General features: G+C 43.9%; 3 non-coding genes and 1 pseudogene across 3 annotated transcripts; all 4 read left to right on the top strand.

Annotated features, from left to right (window-relative positions):
- The first annotated feature begins 3,294 nt into the window (after window positions 1-3,294).
- Window positions 3,295-3,413, top strand: LOC132830637 (5S ribosomal RNA). Its single transcript, XR_009646415.1, has one exon. It is a non-coding gene; the product is annotated as a 5S ribosomal RNA (ribosomal RNA).
- A 4,379-nt stretch (window positions 3,414-7,792) lies between these two features.
- On the top strand, window positions 7,793-7,911 carry LOC132830636 (5S ribosomal RNA). The gene has a single exon (XR_009646414.1). It is a non-coding gene; the product is annotated as a 5S ribosomal RNA (ribosomal RNA).
- Window positions 7,912-12,290: 4,379 nt separating this feature from the next.
- On the top strand, window positions 12,291-12,399 carry LOC132830669 (5S ribosomal RNA; annotated as a pseudogene).
- A 4,379-nt stretch (window positions 12,400-16,778) lies between these two features.
- On the top strand, window positions 16,779-16,897 carry LOC132830634 (5S ribosomal RNA). Its single transcript, XR_009646413.1, has one exon. It is a non-coding gene; the product is annotated as a 5S ribosomal RNA (ribosomal RNA).
- The last annotated feature ends 4,162 nt before the right edge of the window (window positions 16,898-21,059 follow it).

Here is a 21,059-nt window from a genome sequence, read left to right as displayed (position 1 = left end):
AGTGGATGGAGTTTTGATATCTCAGGGAATTCTGGAAGGGAGGTGCAGTTGAGGTGGATCGATGGTAATCAGTTTGAATGGTGGAGCACTCTGGCGTGAGATATTGACCACGGAGAGTGTGCTGCAGATTGAGCAAAGCAAAAGGTGATCCCCAGAAGGATAATTGTGAAGAACATAGAACATGGAAGGATACAGCGCAGTACAGGCCCTTCGGCCCTCGATGTTGCGCCGACCGAATCCTACCTAACCTATACTAGCCCAATAACTTCCACATGCCTATCCAATGCCCGCTTAAATGACCATAAAGAAGGAGAGTTCACCACTGATACGGGCAGGGCATTCCATGAACTCACAACCCGCTGAGTGAAGAATCTACCCCTAACATCTGTCCTAATAACCTGACCGAGGTTATAGGATAGTGGTAAAGGACGGATATGGAAAATGGCAGAGATGGTGGAGTGGCCTCCGTGATTAGAAACAAAATTCTTTCAATGATGAGAGAGGACATAATGAAGGGAATGCATTCAGTGGAGACCGTGTGGGTGCAACTGAGGAATAGTCGAATGCCTAAAATTGTAATAGGTGTTATGTACAGACCGCCTGGTAGCATCTCTGAGTCCTAGATGGTAAAAATGCAGAAAACTAGGTAATATGTAACAAAGCCAGAGTACTACACCTGAGGGATTTTAATGTGCACAGAGATTTAGAGATGTAGTCAAGCATTTGTCAGAAAGGTAGTGCATGTCTGGTGTATTGCCAGGACTGTTTCTTACTGCATTATGTCCTGAATGCCTCCTGGATTTAGTAATGAGTAATGAGTTGGATTTAATGAGTGAGCTAGTCGTGCGTGGCCACTTATCATACAGCGATGATAACGCGACCCAGTTCAAGGTAGTGTTTGAAAGTACAAAGCATGCATCTGCTGCTGGAGTTGGAGAGTTCGGTAAAGCCGCCTTGAACGAGATGAGACCGAGACCGTCCACAATAAGGTGGGAAAATCTGCTGATGGCTCAAAGAACTGAAGAAGACTGGAGAATGTTTAAGGAAACATTGAAGACAATAGAAAACCAGTTGATCCCGCTGAGAGGGAAAGCTCGGCTTCACAGAAGAAAACAGTCATTGACAAAAATCTCAGCATAGATCCTGCTGATTGGGAAAGTTACAGAGAGCGGGAAAGACACAAAGCAGTGTAAAAGAGCTACCAAAAGGAATTTTGAATGGAATATTTCCAGGGACATCAAAATCAAGAAGATTTGTTCCGCTGGCCTAAAGGGAAAGCGGGTGGTCAAGAGAAGGTGGGGCATTGTTAGTGACTCCGGGGAAATGGCAGAGATGTTGCATCATTACTTTTGCCTCGGTATTTTCAGTAGAAAAGGAGGATAGCTTGCCAGAAATCCCGATGAAATGAAAAATGGATCGGGAAAAACAACCGAATAAAATGAAGGTGAGTAAAACATCGATAATGAGGAAATGACTGGAATCAAAGGGTGACAAATGCCTGGGATTTGGCGGTTTCCATCGGCGGGTGTTAAAACAAGGAGACAAGCGCCTCATAGAAGCCCTAACTGTCATCGTTCAAAATTCCCAGGATACAGGAGTCGTCCCTCCGGATTGGATTGTTGCACGTGTCAGTCACGCTTTTTTAGAGTGGAGAACTCGGAAAAGTCGGGAATTGCAGAGCATGGAGCTGAGCACCTATGGCAGGGAATTTGTTGGAGTCTATAATCAAGGATGGGATAAGTGAGCACCTCAAACATTGTTGAGTTAATCAGGGAGAGCCACATGACAGGTAGGTCGTGCCTGACAAATTCATTGCAGAGGGGACTAAGGGAGCTGTCAGGGAATAATGTCCATAGATGTTGATTACATGGACTTCCAGAAGGAATTTGACAAAGTCCACTTAAGTAGGTAGAAGCCAACAGAATTGAGGGCAAATTCCTGACATGGCTCGGAAATTGTTTGAGTGGCAGGTGATAGAAAGTAGAGACAATGGATAGGTAGACAATTGGCAGGATGTAACCAGTCGTGTCTCACAAGGACTTGTGTTCGGGCCTCAATTATTGATGTTATTTATTAAGGAAATGGATAATGGCACAGAAAGTCATATATCATAATTTGTGGATGACACAAAGTTAGGCTGCATTGTAGACTGTGTAGATGACAGCATAAAATTGCAAGGGGATATTGATAGATTAAGTCAATGAGCAAAACTGTGGCAAAAGCATTTGAATGAAAGCAATAGTGAGGCTATCCATTTTTGGATCAAGAAGGGACAGATCAAGGTATTTTCCTGGATGGTATGAAGTGCATGTCCAAGGAGACTTGGGGGTTCAGGTGCATACATCTTTAAAATGTCACGGACACGTACAGAAAATAATCCAGAAAGCAAACAGATTGCTGTCCTTTCTAAGTAGAAAGATGCTGAAGTTATGCTGCAGTTCTACAAAACCCTGGTTAGATAGACCCCACTTGGAGTACTGTGAGCGGATCTGGGCAGCACACCTTCTGAAAGGAGTAGAATACTGATTTACAAGAATGATACCTGGACTTGCATGGTCAAGATGGAAGGAGAGATCATATCATTTCGGCCTGTGGTCTGTAGAATTGAGAATGTTAATGGGGGGTATGATGAAAGTCTTGAAGACATGAATAGGAAAAGAGAAGGTAGATAACGATAAACTATTTCTACTGGTTGGGGATTGTAGAATGAAGGGACATAGCGTGAGACTTAGGGCCGGAGGGTTGCGTAGAGATGTGAGGAAGCCGTCGTGCACACACATAGGATGGTGGGTTTTAGTAAGCGTTTTCTGACAAAGCGCAGTGGATGCTGGATGAGTTGTTAAATTGAAATGTGAGGGAGATAAATGTTTGTGAAGCAAAGGTACCAAGGGCCAGAGGCTTGCATATGAAGTTGGGCGAGAGCTGAGCCATGATGTGATTGAATGGAGGCAGAGGTTGTAGGGGCTAAACAGCGTTGTGGTGTGTGTATGTTGCTGTGGTTGTAATTTGTAAAGGAGTTCATTTGTAAAGCAGCTTGGATGGGCATGAAATGGAGTGGAGTGAGTGTGAAAGAGTTGATCCTGTTGTGTAATAAACGTGTGTGGGTGTGTGTGGTGTGGGTGTGTGGTGTGTGTGTGTGTGTAGGGGGTGAAGTAGAGGAGCTAAAGATGGAGATGGGAGAATAGAAAGGCAAAGGAAAGAGAAATGCTTTAGTGCAGTATGATTGACTGGTAACAAGTTGTTGTAAATGCAGCACTGTGTGCCTTTAAGGAACCATAAATGCAGGGTGTAAGTGCCTACGGCCATACTAGTCTGAAAACGCCCGATCTCGTCTGATCTCGGAAGCTAAGCAGACTCAGGCCTGGTTAGTACTTGGATGGGAGACCGCCTGGGAATACCAGGTGCAGTAGGCTTTTGCAGCCACCAGGGGCTGCTCACAGCTTCGCACTCTCACACTCCCATTCATCAAGCAAAGTCCTTTTAACTCCTCACTCCGTCTCTCTGTCTCACTTTTTCTTGCCCAATTTCATTGTTCACCTTCTTCCCCCAATACACAAACACACCATTACTGCTTGAGATTGGAGCAAACGCACCAGGAACACCAGAGCAGCAAGTGTTTTATTGAAGAGCACAAACGGTGGTTTTTGTCAATTGATGCCTCACTTACGAGGATCACACTTCCCTGATCGATGTCAGCGTTCCCCTGTTTTCTAACAACCGTCTAACTAGTGGTGTGGATAGGGCCTGAAAGCAACAACGTTGTGGTGAGGGCTTGTCAGGTGAAGGGAGTTTGACAATATCTGCACTCACCAGTCGAGTTCATACAACGGTGTATCGATATGGTTAAGGCAGGAAGAATGGGTCAGCAAACACAGCAAGTTCAATCCTTGTAATGATGATTATTACACATCAGCGACAAATAATAAGATAAGTGCAAAGAGTGAGTATTTGCCAGGTACAAAAATCAAGGCTTATTATCTGAACAGGCGAAGACTTCACAAAAAGATCGCCCTAACAATGGTACAAATGGAGATGAATGGTTCGATCTAATTGACATCACCGTGCCTTAGTTACAAGATGACCAAGGTAAAGGAATAACATTTCCAGAGTGCAGACTATTAACAACAGTAAGGTGGAATTTGGAAAGAGGAGTAGCCCCTGACATTTAAGGAAGACAGAAGGACATTAGTGAATAAGGATATTACTTTAGAAATCTTAACTGTGCACTAAGATAATCATACTATTTGAAGACACTGTCAAGATGCTTTGAGAAAAGGAAACTCATGTTGGACTAAATGCAAGAAAATGTTGTGTTCATTAACAGTCGGGTGGATAAAGCAGAAGCAATAGGTGCCAATGACTTGGATTTTCAGACTGTATTTCCTATCATCTCAGACTGAGATGAGGCGAACTTTCGGCAGTTATTGTGTTGTTAATCTTTAGAATGATATTCTCCAGAGAGTGGTGTGTGTTCTACTGTTGAGGATACTTAAGGGTCAGTGGATGGAGTTTTGATATCTCAGGGAATTCTGGAAGGGAGGTGCAGTTGAGGTGGATCGATGGTAATCAGTTTGAATGGTGGAGCACTCTGGCGTGAGATATTGACCACGGAGAGTGTGCTGCAGATTGAGCAAAGCAAAAGGTGATCCCCAGAAGGATAATTGTGAAGAACATAGAACATGGAAGGATACAGCGCAGTACAGGCCCTTCGGCCCTCGATGTTGCGCCGACCGAATCCTACCTAACCTATACTAGCCCAATAACTTCCACATGCCTATCCAATGCCCGCTTAAATGACCATAAAGAAGGAGAGTTCACCACTGATACGGGCAGGGCATTCCATGAACTCACAACCCGCTGAGTGAAGAATCTACCCCTAACATCTGTCCTAATAACCTGACCGAGGTTATAGGATAGTGGTAAAGGACGGATATGGAAAATGGCAGAGATGGTGGAGTGGCCTCCGTGATTAGAAACAAAATTCTTTCAATGATGAGAGAGGACATAATGAAGGGAATGCATTCAGTGGAGACCGTGTGGGTGCAACTGAGGAATAGTCGAATGCCTAAAATTGTAATAGGTGTTATGTACAGACCGCCTGGTAGCATCTCTGAGTCCTAGATGGTAAAAATGCAGAAAACTAGGTAATATGTAACAAAGCCAGAGTACTACACCTGAGGGATTTTAATGTGCACAGAGATTTAGAGATGTAGTCAAGCATTTGTCAGAAAGGTAGTGCATGTCTGGTGTATTGCCAGGACTGTTTCTTACTGCATTATGTCCTGAATGCCTCCTGGATTTAGTAATGAGTAATGAGTTGGATTTAATGAGTGAGCTAGTCGTGCGTGGCCACTTATCATACAGCGATGATAACGCGACCCAGTTCAAGGTAGTGTTTGAAAGTACAAAGCATGCATCTGCTGCTGGAGTTGGAGAGTTCGGTAAAGCCGCCTTGAACGAGATGAGACCGAGACCGTCCACAATAAGGTGGGAAAATCTGCTGATGGCTCAAAGAACTGAAGAAGACTGGAGAATGTTTAAGGAAACATTGAAGACAATAGAAAACCAGTTGATCCCGCTGAGAGGGAAAGCTCGGCTTCACAGAAGAAAACAGTCATTGACAAAAATCTCAGCATAGATCCTGCTGATTGGGAAAGTTACAGAGAGCGGGAAAGACACAAAGCAGTGTAAAAGAGCTACCAAAAGGAATTTTGAATGGAATATTTCCAGGGACATCAAAATCAAGAAGATTTGTTCCGCTGGCCTAAAGGGAAAGCGGGTGGTCAAGAGAAGGTGGGGCATTGTTAGTGACTCCGGGGAAATGGCAGAGATGTTGCATCATTACTTTTGCCTCGGTATTTTCAGTAGAAAAGGAGGATAGCTTGCCAGAAATCCCGATGAAATGAAAAATGGATCGGGAAAAACAACCGAATAAAATGAAGGTGAGTAAAACATCGATAATGAGGAAATGACTGGAATCAAAGGGTGACAAATGCCTGGGATTTGGCGGTTTCCATCGGCGGGTGTTAAAACAAGGAGACAAGCGCCTCATAGAAGCCCTAACTGTCATCGTTCAAAATTCCCAGGATACAGGAGTCGTCCCTCCGGATTGGATTGTTGCACGTGTCAGTCACGCTTTTTTAGAGTGGAGAACTCGGAAAAGTCGGGAATTGCAGAGCATGGAGCTGAGCACCTATGGCAGGGAATTTGTTGGAGTCTATAATCAAGGATGGGATAAGTGAGCACCTCAAACATTGTTGAGTTAATCAGGGAGAGCCACATGACAGGTAGGTCGTGCCTGACAAATTCATTGCAGAGGGGACTAAGGGAGCTGTCAGGGAATAATGTCCATAGATGTTGATTACATGGACTTCCAGAAGGAATTTGACAAAGTCCACTTAAGTAGGTAGAAGCCAACAGAATTGAGGGCAAATTCCTGACATGGCTCGGAAATTGTTTGAGTGGCAGGTGATAGAAAGTAGAGACAATGGATAGGTAGACAATTGGCAGGATGTAACCAGTCGTGTCTCACAAGGACTTGTGTTCGGGCCTCAATTATTGATGTTATTTATTAAGGAAATGGATAATGGCACAGAAAGTCATATATCATAATTTGTGGATGACACAAAGTTAGGCTGCATTGTAGACTGTGTAGATGACAGCATAAAATTGCAAGGGGATATTGATAGATTAAGTCAATGAGCAAAACTGTGGCAAAAGCATTTGAATGAAAGCAATAGTGAGGCTATCCATTTTTGGATCAAGAAGGGACAGATCAAGGTATTTTCCTGGATGGTATGAAGTGCATGTCCAAGGAGACTTGGGGGTTCAGGTGCATACATCTTTAAAATGTCACGGACACGTACAGAAAATAATCCAGAAAGCAAACAGATTGCTGTCCTTTCTAAGTAGAAAGATGCTGAAGTTATGCTGCAGTTCTACAAAACCCTGGTTAGATAGACCCCACTTGGAGTACTGTGAGCGGATCTGGGCAGCACACCTTCTGAAAGGAGTAGAATACTGATTTACAAGAATGATACCTGGACTTGCATGGTCAAGATGGAAGGAGAGATCATATCATTTCGGCCTGTGGTCTGTAGAATTGAGAATGTTAATGGGGGGTATGATGAAAGTCTTGAAGACATGAATAGGAAAAGAGAAGGTAGATAACGATAAACTATTTCTACTGGTTGGGGATTGTAGAATGAAGGGACATAGCGTGAGACTTAGGGCCGGAGGGTTGCGTAGAGATGTGAGGAAGCCGTCGTGCACACACATAGGATGGTGGGTTTTAGTAAGCGTTTTCTGACAAAGCGCAGTGGATGCTGGATGAGTTGTTAAATTGAAATGTGAGGGAGATAAATGTTTGTGAAGCAAAGGTACCAAGGGCCAGAGGCTTGCATATGAAGTTGGGCGAGAGCTGAGCCATGATGTGATTGAATGGAGGCAGAGGTTGTAGGGGCTAAACAGCGTTGTGGTGTGTGTATGTTGCTGTGGTTGTAATTTGTAAAGGAGTTCATTTGTAAAGCAGCTTGGATGGGCATGAAATGGAGTGGAGTGAGTGTGAAAGAGTTGATCCTGTTGTGTAATAAACGTGTGTGGGTGTGTGTGGTGTGGGTGTGTGGTGTGTGTGTGTGTGTAGGGGGTGAAGTAGAGGAGCTAAAGATGGAGATGGGAGAATAGAAAGGCAAAGGAAAGAGAAATGCTTTAGTGCAGTATGATTGACTGGTAACAAGTTGTTGTAAATGCAGCACTGTGTGCCTTTAAGGAACCATAAATGCAGGGTGTAAGTGCCTACGGCCATACTAGTCTGAAAACGCCCGATCTCGTCTGATCTCGGAAGCTAAGCAGACTCAGGCCTGGTTAGTACTTGGATGGGAGACCGCCTGGGAATACCAGGTGCAGTAGGCTTTTGCAGCCACCAGGGGCTGCTCACAGCTTCGCACTCTCACACTCCCATTCATCAAGCAACGTCCTTTTAACTCCTCACTCCGTCTCTCTGTCTCACTTTTTCTTGCCCAATTTCATTGTTCACCTTCTTCCCCCAATACACAAACACACCATTACTGCTTGAGATTGGAGCAAACGCACCAGGAACACCAGAGCAGCAAGTGTTTTATTGAAGAGCACAAACGGTGGTTTTTGTCAATTGATGCCTCACTTACGAGGATCACACTTCCCTGATCGATGTCAGCGTTCCCCTGTTTTCTAACAACCGTCTAACTAGTGGTGTGGATAGGGCCTGAAAGCAACAACGTTGTGGTGAGGGCTTGTCAGGTGAAGGGAGTTTGACAATATCTGCACTCACCAGTCGAGTTCATACAACGGTGTATCGATATGGTTAAGGCAGGAAGAATGGGTCAGCAAACACAGCAAGTTCAATCCTTGTAATGATGATTATTACACATCAGCGACAAATAATAAGATAAGTGCAAAGAGTGAGTATTTGCCAGGTACAAAAATCAAGGCTTATTATCTGAACAGGCGAAGACTTCACAAAAAGATCGCCCTAACAATGGTACAAATGGAGATGAATGGTTCGATCTAATTGACATCACCGTGCCTTAGTTACAAGATGACCAAGGTAAAGGAATAACATTTCCAGAGTGCAGACTATTAACAACAGTAAGGTGGAATTTGGAAAGAGGAGTAGCCCCTGACATTTAAGGAAGACAGAAGGACATTAGTGAATAAGGATATTACTTTAGAAATCTTAACTGTGCACTAAGATAATCATACTATTTGAAGACACTGTCAAGATGCTTTGAGAAAAGGAAACTCATGTTGGACTAAATGCAAGAAAATGTTGTGTTCATTAACAGTCGGGTGGATAAAGCAGAAGCAATAGGTGCCAATGACTTGGATTTTCAGACTGTATTTCCTATCATCTCAGACTGAGATGAGGCGAACTTTCGGCAGTTATTGTGTTGTTAATCTTTAGAATGATATTCTCCAGAGAGTGGTGTGTGTTCTACTGTTGAGGATACTTAAGGGTCAGTGGATGGAGTTTTGATATCTCAGGGAATTCTGGAAGGGAGGTGCAGTTGAGGTGGATCGATGGTAATCAGTTTGAATGGTGGAGCACTCTGGCGTGAGATATTGACCACGGAGAGTGTGCTGCAGATTGAGCAAAGCAAAAGGTGATCCCCAGAAGGATAATTGTGAAGAACATAGAACATGGAAGGATACAGCGCAGTACAGGCCCTTCGGCCCTCGATGTTGCGCCGACCGAATCCTACCTAACCTATACTAGCCCAATAACTTCCACATGCCTATCCAATGCCCGCTTAAATGACCATAAAGAAGGAGAGTTCACCACTGATACGGGCAGGGCATTCCATGAACTCACAACCCGCTGAGTGAAGAATCTACCCCTAACATCTGTCCTAATAACCTGACCGAGGTTATAGGATAGTGGTAAAGGACGGATATGGAAAATGGCAGAGATGGTGGAGTGGCCTCCGTGATTAGAAACAAAATTCTTTCAATGATGAGAGAGGACATAATGAAGGGAATGCATTCAGTGGAGACCGTGTGGGTGCAACTGAGGAATAGTCGAATGCCTAAAATTGTAATAGGTGTTATGTACAGACCGCCTGGTAGCATCTCTGAGTCCTAGATGGTAAAAATGCAGAAAACTAGGTAATATGTAACAAAGCCAGAGTACTACACCTGAGGGATTTTAATGTGCACAGAGATTTAGAGATGTAGTCAAGCATTTGTCAGAAAGGTAGTGCATGTCTGGTGTATTGCCAGGACTGTTTCTTACTGCATTATGTCCTGAATGCCTCCTGGATTTAGTAATGAGTAATGAGTTGGATTTAATGAGTGAGCTAGTCGTGCGTGGCCACTTATCATACAGCGATGATAACGCGACCCAGTTCAAGGTAGTGTTTGAAAGTACAAAGCATGCATCTGCTGCTGGAGTTGGAGAGTTCGGTAAAGCCGCCTTGAACGAGATGAGACCGAGACCGTCCACAATAAGGTGGGAAAATCTGCTGATGGCTCAAAGAACTGAAGAAGACTGGAGAATGTTTAAGGAAACATTGAAGACAATAGAAAACCAGTTGATCCCGCTGAGAGGGAAAGCTCGGCTTCACAGAAGAAAACAGTCATTGACAAAAATCTCAGCATAGATCCTGCTGATTGGGAAAGTTACAGAGAGCGGGAAAGACACAAAGCAGTGTAAAAGAGCTACCAAAAGGAATTTTGAATGGAATATTTCCAGGGACATCAAAATCAAGAAGATTTGTTCCGCTGGCCTAAAGGGAAAGCGGGTGGTCAAGAGAAGGTGGGGCATTGTTAGTGACTCCGGGGAAATGGCAGAGATGTTGCATCATTACTTTTGCCTCGGTATTTTCAGTAGAAAAGGAGGATAGCTTGCCAGAAATCCCGATGAAATGAAAAATGGATCGGGAAAAACAACCGAATAAAATGAAGGTGAGTAAAACATCGATAATGAGGAAATGACTGGAATCAAAGGGTGACAAATGCCTGGGATTTGGCGGTTTCCATCGGCGGGTGTTAAAACAAGGAGACAAGCGCCTCATAGAAGCCCTAACTGTCATCGTTCAAAATTCCCAGGATACAGGAGTCGTCCCTCCGGATTGGATTGTTGCACGTGTCAGTCACGCTTTTTTAGAGTGGAGAACTCGGAAAAGTCGGGAATTGCAGAGCATGGAGCTGAGCACCTATGGCAGGGAATTTGTTGGAGTCTATAATCAAGGATGGGATAAGTGAGCACCTCAAACATTGTTGAGTTAATCAGGGAGAGCCACATGACAGGTAGGTCGTGCCTGACAAATTCATTGCAGAGGGGACTAAGGGAGCTGTCAGGGAATAATGTCCATAGATGTTGATTACATGGACTTCCAGAAGGAATTTGACAAAGTCCACTTAAGTAGGTAGAAGCCAACAGAATTGAGGGCAAATTCCTGACATGGCTCGGAAATTGTTTGAGTGGCAGGTGATAGAAAGTAGAGACAATGGATAGGTAGACAATTGGCAGGATGTAACCAGTCGTGTCTCACAAGGACTTGTGTTCGGGCCTCAATTATTGATGTTATTTATTAAGGAAATGGATAATGGCACAGAAAGTCATATATCATAATTTGTGGATGACACAAAGTTAGGCTGCATTGTAGACTGTGTAGATGACAGCATAAAATTGCAAGGGGATATTGATAGATTAAGTCAATGAGCAAAACTGTGGCAAAAGCATTTGAATGAAAGCAATAGTGAGGCTATCCATTTTTGGATCAAGAAGGGACAGATCAAGGTATTTTCCTGGATGGTATGAAGTGCATGTCCAAGGAGACTTGGGGGTTCAGGTGCATACATCTTTAAAATGTCACGGACACGTACAGAAAATAATCCAGAAAGCAAACAGATTGCTGTCCTTTCTAAGTAGAAAGATGCTGAAGTTATGCTGCAGTTCTACAAAACCCTGGTTAGATAGACCCCACTTGGAGTACTGTGAGCGGATCTGGGCAGCACACCTTCTGAAAGGAGTAGAATACTGATTTACAAGAATGATACCTGGACTTGCATGGTCAAGATGGAAGGAGAGATCATATCATTTCGGCCTGTGGTCTGTAGAATTGAGAATGTTAATGGGGGGTATGATGAAAGTCTTGAAGACATGAATAGGAAAAGAGAAGGTAGATAACGATAAACTATTTCTACTGGTTGGGGATTGTAGAATGAAGGGACATAGCGTGAGACTTAGGGCCGGAGGGTTGCGTAGAGATGTGAGGAAGCCGTCGTGCACACACATAGGATGGTGGGTTTTAGTAAGCGTTTTCTGACAAAGCGCAGTGGATGCTGGATGAGTTGTTAAATTGAAATGTGAGGGAGATAAATGTTTGTGAAGCAAAGGTACCAAGGGCCAGAGGCTTGCATATGAAGTTGGGCGAGAGCTGAGCCATGATGTGATTGAATGGAGGCAGAGGTTGTAGGGGCTAAACAGCGTTGTGGTGTGTGTATGTTGCTGTGGTTGTAATTTGTAAAGGAGTTCATTTGTAAAGCAGCTTGGATGGGCATGAAATGGAGTGGAGTGAGTGTGAAAGAGTTGATCCTGTTGTGTAATAAACGTGTGTGGGTGTGTGTGGTGTGGGTGTGTGGTGTGTGTGTGTGTGTAGGGGGTGAAGTAGAGGAGCTAAAGATGGAGATGGGAGAATAGAAAGGCAAAGGAAAGAGAAATGCTTTAGTGCAGTATGATTGACTGGTAACAAGTTGTTGTAAATGCAGCACTGTGTGCCTTTAAGGAACCATAAATGCAGGGTGTAAGTGCCTACGGCCATACTAGTCTGAAAACGCCTGATCTCGGAAGCTAAGCAGACTCAGGCCTGGTTAGTACTTGGATGGGAGACTGCCTGGGAATACCAGGTGCAGTAGGCTTTTGCAGCCACCAGGGGCTGCTCACAGCTTCGCACTCTCACACTCCCATTCATCAAGCAACGTCCTTTTAACTCCTCACTCCGTCTCTCTGTCTCACTTTTTCTTGCCCAATTTCATTGTTCACCTTCTTCCCCCAATACACAAACACACCATTACTGCTTGAGATTGGAGCAAACGCACCAGGAACACCAGAGCAGCAAGTGTTTTATTGAAGAGCACAAACGGTGGTTTTTGTCAATTGATGCCTCACTTACGAGGATCACACTTCCCTGATCGATGTCAGCGTTCCCCTGTTTTCTAACAACCGTCTAACTAGTGGTGTGGATAGGGCCTGAAAGCAACAACGTTGTGGTGAGGGCTTGTCAGGTGAAGGGAGTTTGACAATATCTGCACTCACCAGTCGAGTTCATACAACGGTGTATCGATATGGTTAAGGCAGGAAGAATGGGTCAGCAAACACAGCAAGTTCAATCCTTGTAATGATGATTATTACACATCAGCGACAAATAATAAGATAAGTGCAAAGAGTGAGTATTTGCCAGGTACAAAAATCAAGGCTTATTATCTGAACAGGCGAAGACTTCACAAAAAGATCGCCCTAACAATGGTACAAATGGAGATGAATGGTTCGATCTAATTGACATCACCGTGCCTTAGTTACAAGATGACCAAGGTAAAGGAATAACATTTCCAGAGTGCAGACTATTAACAACAGTAAGGTGGAATTTGGAAAGAGGAGTAGCCCCTGACATTTAAGGAAGACAGAAGGACATTAGTGAATAAGGATATTACTTTAGAAATCTTAACTGTGCACTAAGATAATCATACTATTTGAAGACACTGTCAAGATGCTTTGAGAAAAGGAAACTCATGTTGGACTAAATGCAAGAAAATGTTGTGTTCATTAACAGTCGGGTGGATAAAGCAGAAGCAATAGGTGCCAATGACTTGGATTTTCAGACTGTATTTCCTATCATCTCAGACTGAGATGAGGCGAACTTTCGGCAGTTATTGTGTTGTTAATCTTTAGAATGATATTCTCCAGAGAGTGGTGTGTGTTCTACTGTTGAGGATACTTAAGGGTCAGTGGATGGAGTTTTGATATCTCAGGGAATTCTGGAAGGGAGGTGCAGTTGAGGTGGATCGATGGTAATCAGTTTGAATGGTGGAGCACTCTGGCGTGAGATATTGACCACGGAGAGTGTGCTGCAGATTGAGCAAAGCAAAAGGTGATCCCCAGAAGGATAATTGTGAAGAACATAGAACATGGAAGGATACAGCGCAGTACAGGCCCTTCGGCCCTCGATGTTGCGCCGACCGAATCCTACCTAACCTATACTAGCCCAATAACTTCCACATGCCTATCCAATGCCCGCTTAAATGACCATAAAGAAGGAGAGTTCACCACTGATACGGGCAGGGCATTCCATGAACTCACAACCCGCTGAGTGAAGAATCTACCCCTAACATCTGTCCTAATAACCTGACCGAGGTTATAGGATAGTGGTAAAGGACGGATATGGAAAATGGCAGAGATGGTGGAGTGGCCTCCGTGATTAGAAACAAAATTCTTTCAATGATGAGAGAGGACATAATGAAGGGAATGCATTCAGTGGAGACCGTGTGGGTGCAACTGAGGAATAGTCGAATGCCTAAAATTGTAATAGGTGTTATGTACAGACCGCCTGGTAGCATCTCTGAGTCCTAGATGGTAAAAATGCAGAAAACTAGGTAATATGTAACAAAGCCAGAGTACTACACCTGAGGGATTTTAATGTGCACAGAGATTTAGAGATGTAGTCAAGCATTTGTCAGAAAGGTAGTGCATGTCTGGTGTATTGCCAGGACTGTTTCTTACTGCATTATGTCCTGAATGCCTCCTGGATTTAGTAATGAGTAATGAGTTGGATTTAATGAGTGAGCTAGTCGTGCGTGGCCACTTATCATACAGCGATGATAACGCGACCCAGTTCAAGGTAGTGTTTGAAAGTACAAAGCATGCATCTGCTGCTGGAGTTGGAGAGTTCGGTAAAGCCGCCTTGAACGAGATGAGACCGAGACCGTCCACAATAAGGTGGGAAAATCTGCTGATGGCTCAAAGAACTGAAGAAGACTGGAGAATGTTTAAGGAAACATTGAAGACAATAGAAAACCAGTTGATCCCGCTGAGAGGGAAAGCTCGGCTTCACAGAAGAAAACAGTCATTGACAAAAATCTCAGCATAGATCCTGCTGATTGGGAAAGTTACAGAGAGCGGGAAAGACACAAAGCAGTGTAAAAGAGCTACCAAAAGGAATTTTGAATGGAATATTTCCAGGGACATCAAAATCAAGAAGATTTGTTCCGCTGGCCTAAAGGGAAAGCGGGTGGTCAAGAGAAGGTGGGGCATTGTTAGTGACTCCGGGGAAATGGCAGAGATGTTGCATCATTACTTTTGCCTCGGTATTTTCAGTAGAAAAGGAGGATAGCTTGCCAGAAATCCCGATGAAATGAAAAATGGATCGGGAAAAACAACCGAATAAAATGAAGGTGAGTAAAACATCGATAATGAGGAAATGACTGGAATCAAAGGGTGACAAATGCCTGGGATTTGGCGGTTTCCATCGGCGGGTGTTAAAACAAGGAGACAAGCGCCTCATAGAAGCCCTAACTGTCATCGTTCAAAATTCCCAGGATACAGGAGTCGTCCCTCCGGATTGGATTGTTGCACGTGTCAGTCACGCTTTTTTAGAGTGGAGAACTCGGAAAAGTCGGGAATTGCAGAGCATGGAGCTGAGCACCTATGGCAGGGAATTTGTTGGAGTCTATAATCAAGGATGGGATAAGTGAGCACCTCAAACATTGTTGAGTTAATCAGGGAGAGCCACATGACAGGTAGGTCGTGCCTGACAAATTCATTGCAGAGGGGACTAAGGGAGCTGTCAGGGAATAATGTCCATAGATGTTGATTACATGGACTTCCAGAAGGAATTTGACAAAGTCCACTTAAGTAGGTAGAAGCCAACAGAATTGAGGGCAAATTCCTGACATGGCTCGGAAATTGTTTGAGTGGCAGGTGATAGAAAGTAGAGACAATGGATAGGTAGACAATTGGCAGGATGTAACCAGTCGTGTCTCACAAGGACTTGTGTTCGGGCCTCAATTATTGATGTTATTTATTAAGGAAATGGATAATGGCACAGAAAGTCATATATCATAATTTGTGGATGACACAAAGTTAGGCTGCATTGTAGACTGTGTAGATGACAGCATAAAATTGCAAGGGGATATTGATAGATTAAGTCAATGAGCAAAACTGTGGCAAAAGCATTTGAATGAAAGCAATAGTGAGGCTATCCATTTTTGGATCAAGAAGGGACAGATCAAGGTATTTTCCTGGATGGTATGAAGTGCATGTCCAAGGAGACTTGGGGGTTCAGGTGCATACATCTTTAAAATGTCACGGACACGTACAGAAAATAATCCAGAAAGCAAACAGATTGCTGTCCTTTCTAAGTAGAAAGATGCTGAAGTTATGCTGCAGTTCTACAAAACCCTGGTTAGATAGACCCCACTTGGAGTACTGTGAGCGGATCTGGGCAGCACACCTTCTGAAAGGAGTAGAATACTGATTTACAAGAATGATACCTGGACTTGCATGGTCAAGATGGAAGGAGAGATCATATCATTTCGGCCTGTGGTCTGTAGAATTGAGAATGTTAATGGGGGGTATGATGAAAGTCTTGAAGACATGAATAGGAAAAGAGAAGGTAGATAACGATAAACTATTTCTACTGGTTGGGGATTGTAGAATGAAGGGACATAGCGTGAGACTTAGGGCCGGAGGGTTGCGTAGAGATGTGAGGAAGCCGTCGTGCACACACATAGGATGGTGGGTTTTAGTAAGCGTTTTCTGACAAAGCGCAGTGGATGCTGGATGAGTTGTTAAATTGAAATGTGAGGGAGATAAATGTTTGTGAAGCAAAGGTACCAAGGGCCAGAGGCTTGCATATGAAGTTGGGCGAGAGCTGAGCCATGATGTGATTGAATGGAGGCAGAGGTTGTAGGGGCTAAACAGCGTTGTGGTGTGTGTATGTTGCTGTGGTTGTAATTTGTAAAGGAGTTCATTTGTAAAGCAGCTTGGATGGGCATGAAATGGAGTGGAGTGAGTGTGAAAGAGTTGATCCTGTTGTGTAATAAACGTGTGTGGGTGTGTGTGGTGTGGGTGTGTGGTGTGTGTGTGTGTGTAGGGGGTGAAGTAGAGGAGCTAAAGATGGAGATGGGAGAATAGAAAGGCAAAGGAAAGAGAAATGCTTTAGTGCAGTATGATTGACTGGTAACAAGTTGTTGTAAATGCAGCACTGTGTGCCTTTAAGGAACCATAAATGCAGGGTGTAAGTGCCTACGGCCATACTAGTCTGAAAACGCCCGATCTCGTCTGATCTCGGAAGCTAAGCAGACTCAGGCCTGGTTAGTACTTGGATGGGAGACCGCCTGGGAATACCAGGTGCAGTAGGCTTTTGCAGCCACCAGGGGCTGCTCACAGCTTCGCACTCTCACACTCCCATTCATCAAGCAAAGTCCTTTTAACTCCTCACTCCGTCTCTCTGTCTCACTTTTTCTTGCCCAATTTCATTGTTCACCTTCTTCCCCCAATACACAAACACACCATTACTGCTTGAGATTGGAGCAAACGCACCAGGAACACCAGAGCAGCAAGTGTTTTATTGAAGAGCACAAACGGTGGTTTTTGTCAATTGATGCCTCACTTACGAGGATCACACTTCCCTGATCGATGTCAGCGTTCCCCTGTTTTCTAACAACCGTCTAACTAGTGGTGTGGATAGGGCCTGAAAGCAACAACGTTGTGGTGAGGGCTTGTCAGGTGAAGGGAGTTTGACAATATCTGCACTCACCAGTCGAGTTCATACAACGGTGTATCGATATGGTTAAGGCAGGAAGAATGGGTCAGCAAACACAGCAAGTTCAATCCTTGTAATGATGATTATTACACATCAGCGACAAATAATAAGATAAGTGCAAAGAGTGAGTATTTGCCAGGTACAAAAATCAAGGCTTATTATCTGAACAGGCGAAGACTTCACAAAAAGATCGCCCTAACAATGGTACAAATGGAGATGAATGGTTCGATCTAATTGACATCACCGTGCCTTAGTTACAAGATGACCAAGGTAAAGGAATAACATTTCCAGAGTGCAGACTATTAACAACAGTAAGGTGGAATTTGGAAAGAGGAGTAGCCCCTGACATTTAAGGAAGACAGAAGGACATTAGTGAATAAGGATATTACTTTAGAAATCTTAACTGTGCACTAAGATAATCATACTATTTGAAGACACTGTCAAGATGCTTTGAGAAAAGGAAACTCATGTTGGACTAAATGCAAGAAAATGTTGTGTTCATTAACAGTCGGGTGGATAAAGCAGAAGCAATAGGTGCCAATGACTTGGATTTTCAGACTGTATTTCCTATCATCTCAGACTGAGATGAGGCGAACTTTCGGCAGTTATTGTGTTGTTAATCTTTAGAATGATATTCTCCAGAGAGTGGTGTGTGTTCTACTGTTGAGGATACTTAAGGGTCAGTGGATGGAGTTTTGATATCTCAGGGAATTCTGGAAGGGAGGTGCAGTTGAGGTGGATCGATGGTAATCAGTTTGAATGGTGGAGCACTCTGGCGTGAGATATTGACCACGGAGAGTGTGCTGCAGATTGAGCAAAGCAAAAGGTGATCCCCAGAAGGATAATTGTGAAGAACATAGAACATGGAAGGATACAGCGCAGTACAGGCCCTTCGGCCCTCGATGTTGCGCCGACCGAATCCTACCTAACCTATACTAGCCCAATAACTTCCACATGCCTATCCAATGCCCGCTTAAATGACCATAAAGAAGGAGAGTTCACCACTGATACGGGCAGGGCATTCCATGAACTCACAACCCGCTGAGTGAAGAATCTACCCCTAACATCTGTCCTAATAACCTGACCGAGGTTATAGGATAGTGGTAAAGGACGGATATGGAAAATGGCAGAGATGGTGGAGTGGCCTCCGTGATTAGAAACAAAATTCTTTCAATGATGAGAGAGGACATAATGAAGGGAATGCATTCAGTGGAGACCGTGTGGGTGCAACTGAGGAATAGTCGAATGCCTAAAATTGTAATAGGTGTTATGTACAGACCGCCTGGTAGCATCTCTGAGTCCTAGATGGTAAAAATGCAGAAAACTAGGTAATATGTAACAAAGCCAGAGTACTACACCTGAGGGATTTTAATGTGCACAGAGATTTAGAGATGTAGTCAAGCATTTGTCAGAAAGGTAGTGCATGTCTGGTGTATTGCCAGGACTGTTTCTTACTGCATTATGTCCTGAATGCCTCCTGGATTTAGTAATGAGTAATGAGTTGGATTTAATGAGTGAGCTAGTCGTGCGTGGCCACTTATCATACAGCGATGATAACGCGACCCAGTTCAAGGTAGTGTTTGAAAGTACAAAGCATGCATCTGCTGCTGGAGTTGGAGAGTTCGGTAAAGCCGCCTTGAACGAGATGAGACCGAGACCGTCCACAATAAGGTGGGAAAATCTGCTGATGGCTCAAAGAACTGAAGAAGACTGGAGAATGTTTAAGGAAACATTGAAGACAATAGAAAACCAGTTGATCCCGCTGAGAGGGAAAGCTCGGCTTCACAGAAGAAAACAGTCATTGACAAAAATCTCAGCATAGATCCTGCTGATTGGGAAAGTTACAGAGAGCGGGAAAGACACAAAGCAGTGTAAAAGAGCTACCAAAAGGAATTTTGAATGGAATATTTCCAGGGACATCAAAATCAAGAAGATTTGTTCCGCTGGCCTAAAGGGAAAGCGGGTGGTCAAGAGAAGGTGGGGCATTGTTAGTGACTCCGGGGAAATGGCAGAGATGTTGCATCATTACTTTTGCCTCGGTATTTTCAGTAGAAAAGGAGGATAGCTTGCCAGAAATCCCGATGAAATGAAAAATGGATCGGGAAAAACAACCGAATAAAATGAAGGTGAGTAAAACATCGATAATGAGGAAATGACTGGAATCAAAGGGTGACAAATGCCTGGGATTTGGCGGTTTCCATCGGCGGGTGTTAAAACAAGGAGACAAGCGCCTCATAGAAGCCCTAACTGTCATCGTTCAAAATTCCCAGGATACAGGAGTCGTCCCTCCGGATTGGATTGTTGCACGTGTCAGTCACGCTTTTTTAGAGTGGAGAACTCGGAAAAGTCGGGAATTGCAGAGCATGGAGCTGAGCACCTATGGCAGGGAATTTGTTGGAGTCTATAATCAAGGATGGGATAAGTGAGCACCTCAAACATTGTTGAGTTAATCAGGGAGAGCCACATGACAGGTAGGTCGTGCCTGACAAATTCATTGCAGAGGGGACTAAGGGAGCTGTCAGGGAATAATGTCCATAGATGTTGATTACATGGACTTCCAGAAGGAATTTGACAAAGTCCACTTAAGTAGGTAGAAGCCAACAGAATTGAGGGCAAATTCCTGACATGGCTCGGAAATTGTTTGAGTGGCAGGTGATAGAAAGTAGAGACAATGGATAGGTAGACAATTGGCAGGATGTAACCAGTCGTGTCTCACAAGGACTTGTGTTCGGGCCTCAATTATTGATGTTATTTATTAAGGAAATGGATAATGGCACAGAAAGTCATATATCATAATTTGTGGATGACACAAAGTTAGGCTGCATTGTAGACTGTGTAGATGACAGCATAAAATTGCAAGGGGATATTGATAGATTAAGTCAATGAGCAAAACTGTGGCAAAAGCATTTGAATGAAAGCAATAGTGAGGCTATCCATTTTTGGATCAAGAAGGGACAGATCAAGGTATTTTCCTGGATGGTATGAAGTGCATGTCCAAGGAGACTTGGGGGTTCAGGTGCATACATCTTTAAAATGTCACGGACACGTACAGAAAATAATCCAGAAAGCAAACAGATTGCTGTCCTTTCTAAGTAGAAAGATGCTGAAGTTATGCTGCAGTTCTACAAAACCCTGGTTAGATAGACCCCACTTGGAGTACTGTGAGCGGATCTGGGCAGCACACCTTCTGAAAGGAGTAGAATACTGATTTACAAGAATGATACCTGGACTTGCATGGTCAAGATGGAAGGAGAGATCATATCATTTCGGCCTGTGGTCTGTAGAATTGAGAATGTTAATGGGGGGTATGATGAAAGTCTTGAAGACATGAATAGGAAAAGAGAAGGTAGATAACGATAAACTATTTCTACTGGTTGGGGATTGTAGAATGAAGGGACATAGCGTGAGACTTAGGGCCGGAGGGTTGCGTAGAGATGTGAGGAAGCCGTCGTGCACACACATAGGATGGTGGGTTTTAGTAAGCGTTTTCTGACAAAGCGCAGTGGATGCTGGATGAGTTGTTAAATTGAAATGTGAGGGAGATAAATGTTTGTGAAGCAAAGGTACCAAGGGCCAGAGGCTTGCATATGAAGTTGGGCGAGAGCTGAGCCATGATGTGATTGAATGGAGGCAGAGGTTGTAGGGGCTAAACAGCGTTGTGGTGTGTGTATGTTGCTGTGGTTGTAATTTGTAAAGGAGTTCATTTGTAAAGCAGCTTGGATGGGCATGAAATGGAGTGGAGTGAGTGTGAAAGAGTTG

This window comes from Hemiscyllium ocellatum, chromosome 31 (assembly GCF_020745735.1).
Source record: "Hemiscyllium ocellatum isolate sHemOce1 chromosome 31, sHemOce1.pat.X.cur, whole genome shotgun sequence".
Taxonomy (NCBI): domain Eukaryota; kingdom Metazoa; phylum Chordata; class Chondrichthyes; order Orectolobiformes; family Hemiscylliidae; genus Hemiscyllium; species Hemiscyllium ocellatum.
This window is presented reverse-complemented; position numbering and strand designations above follow the sequence as displayed.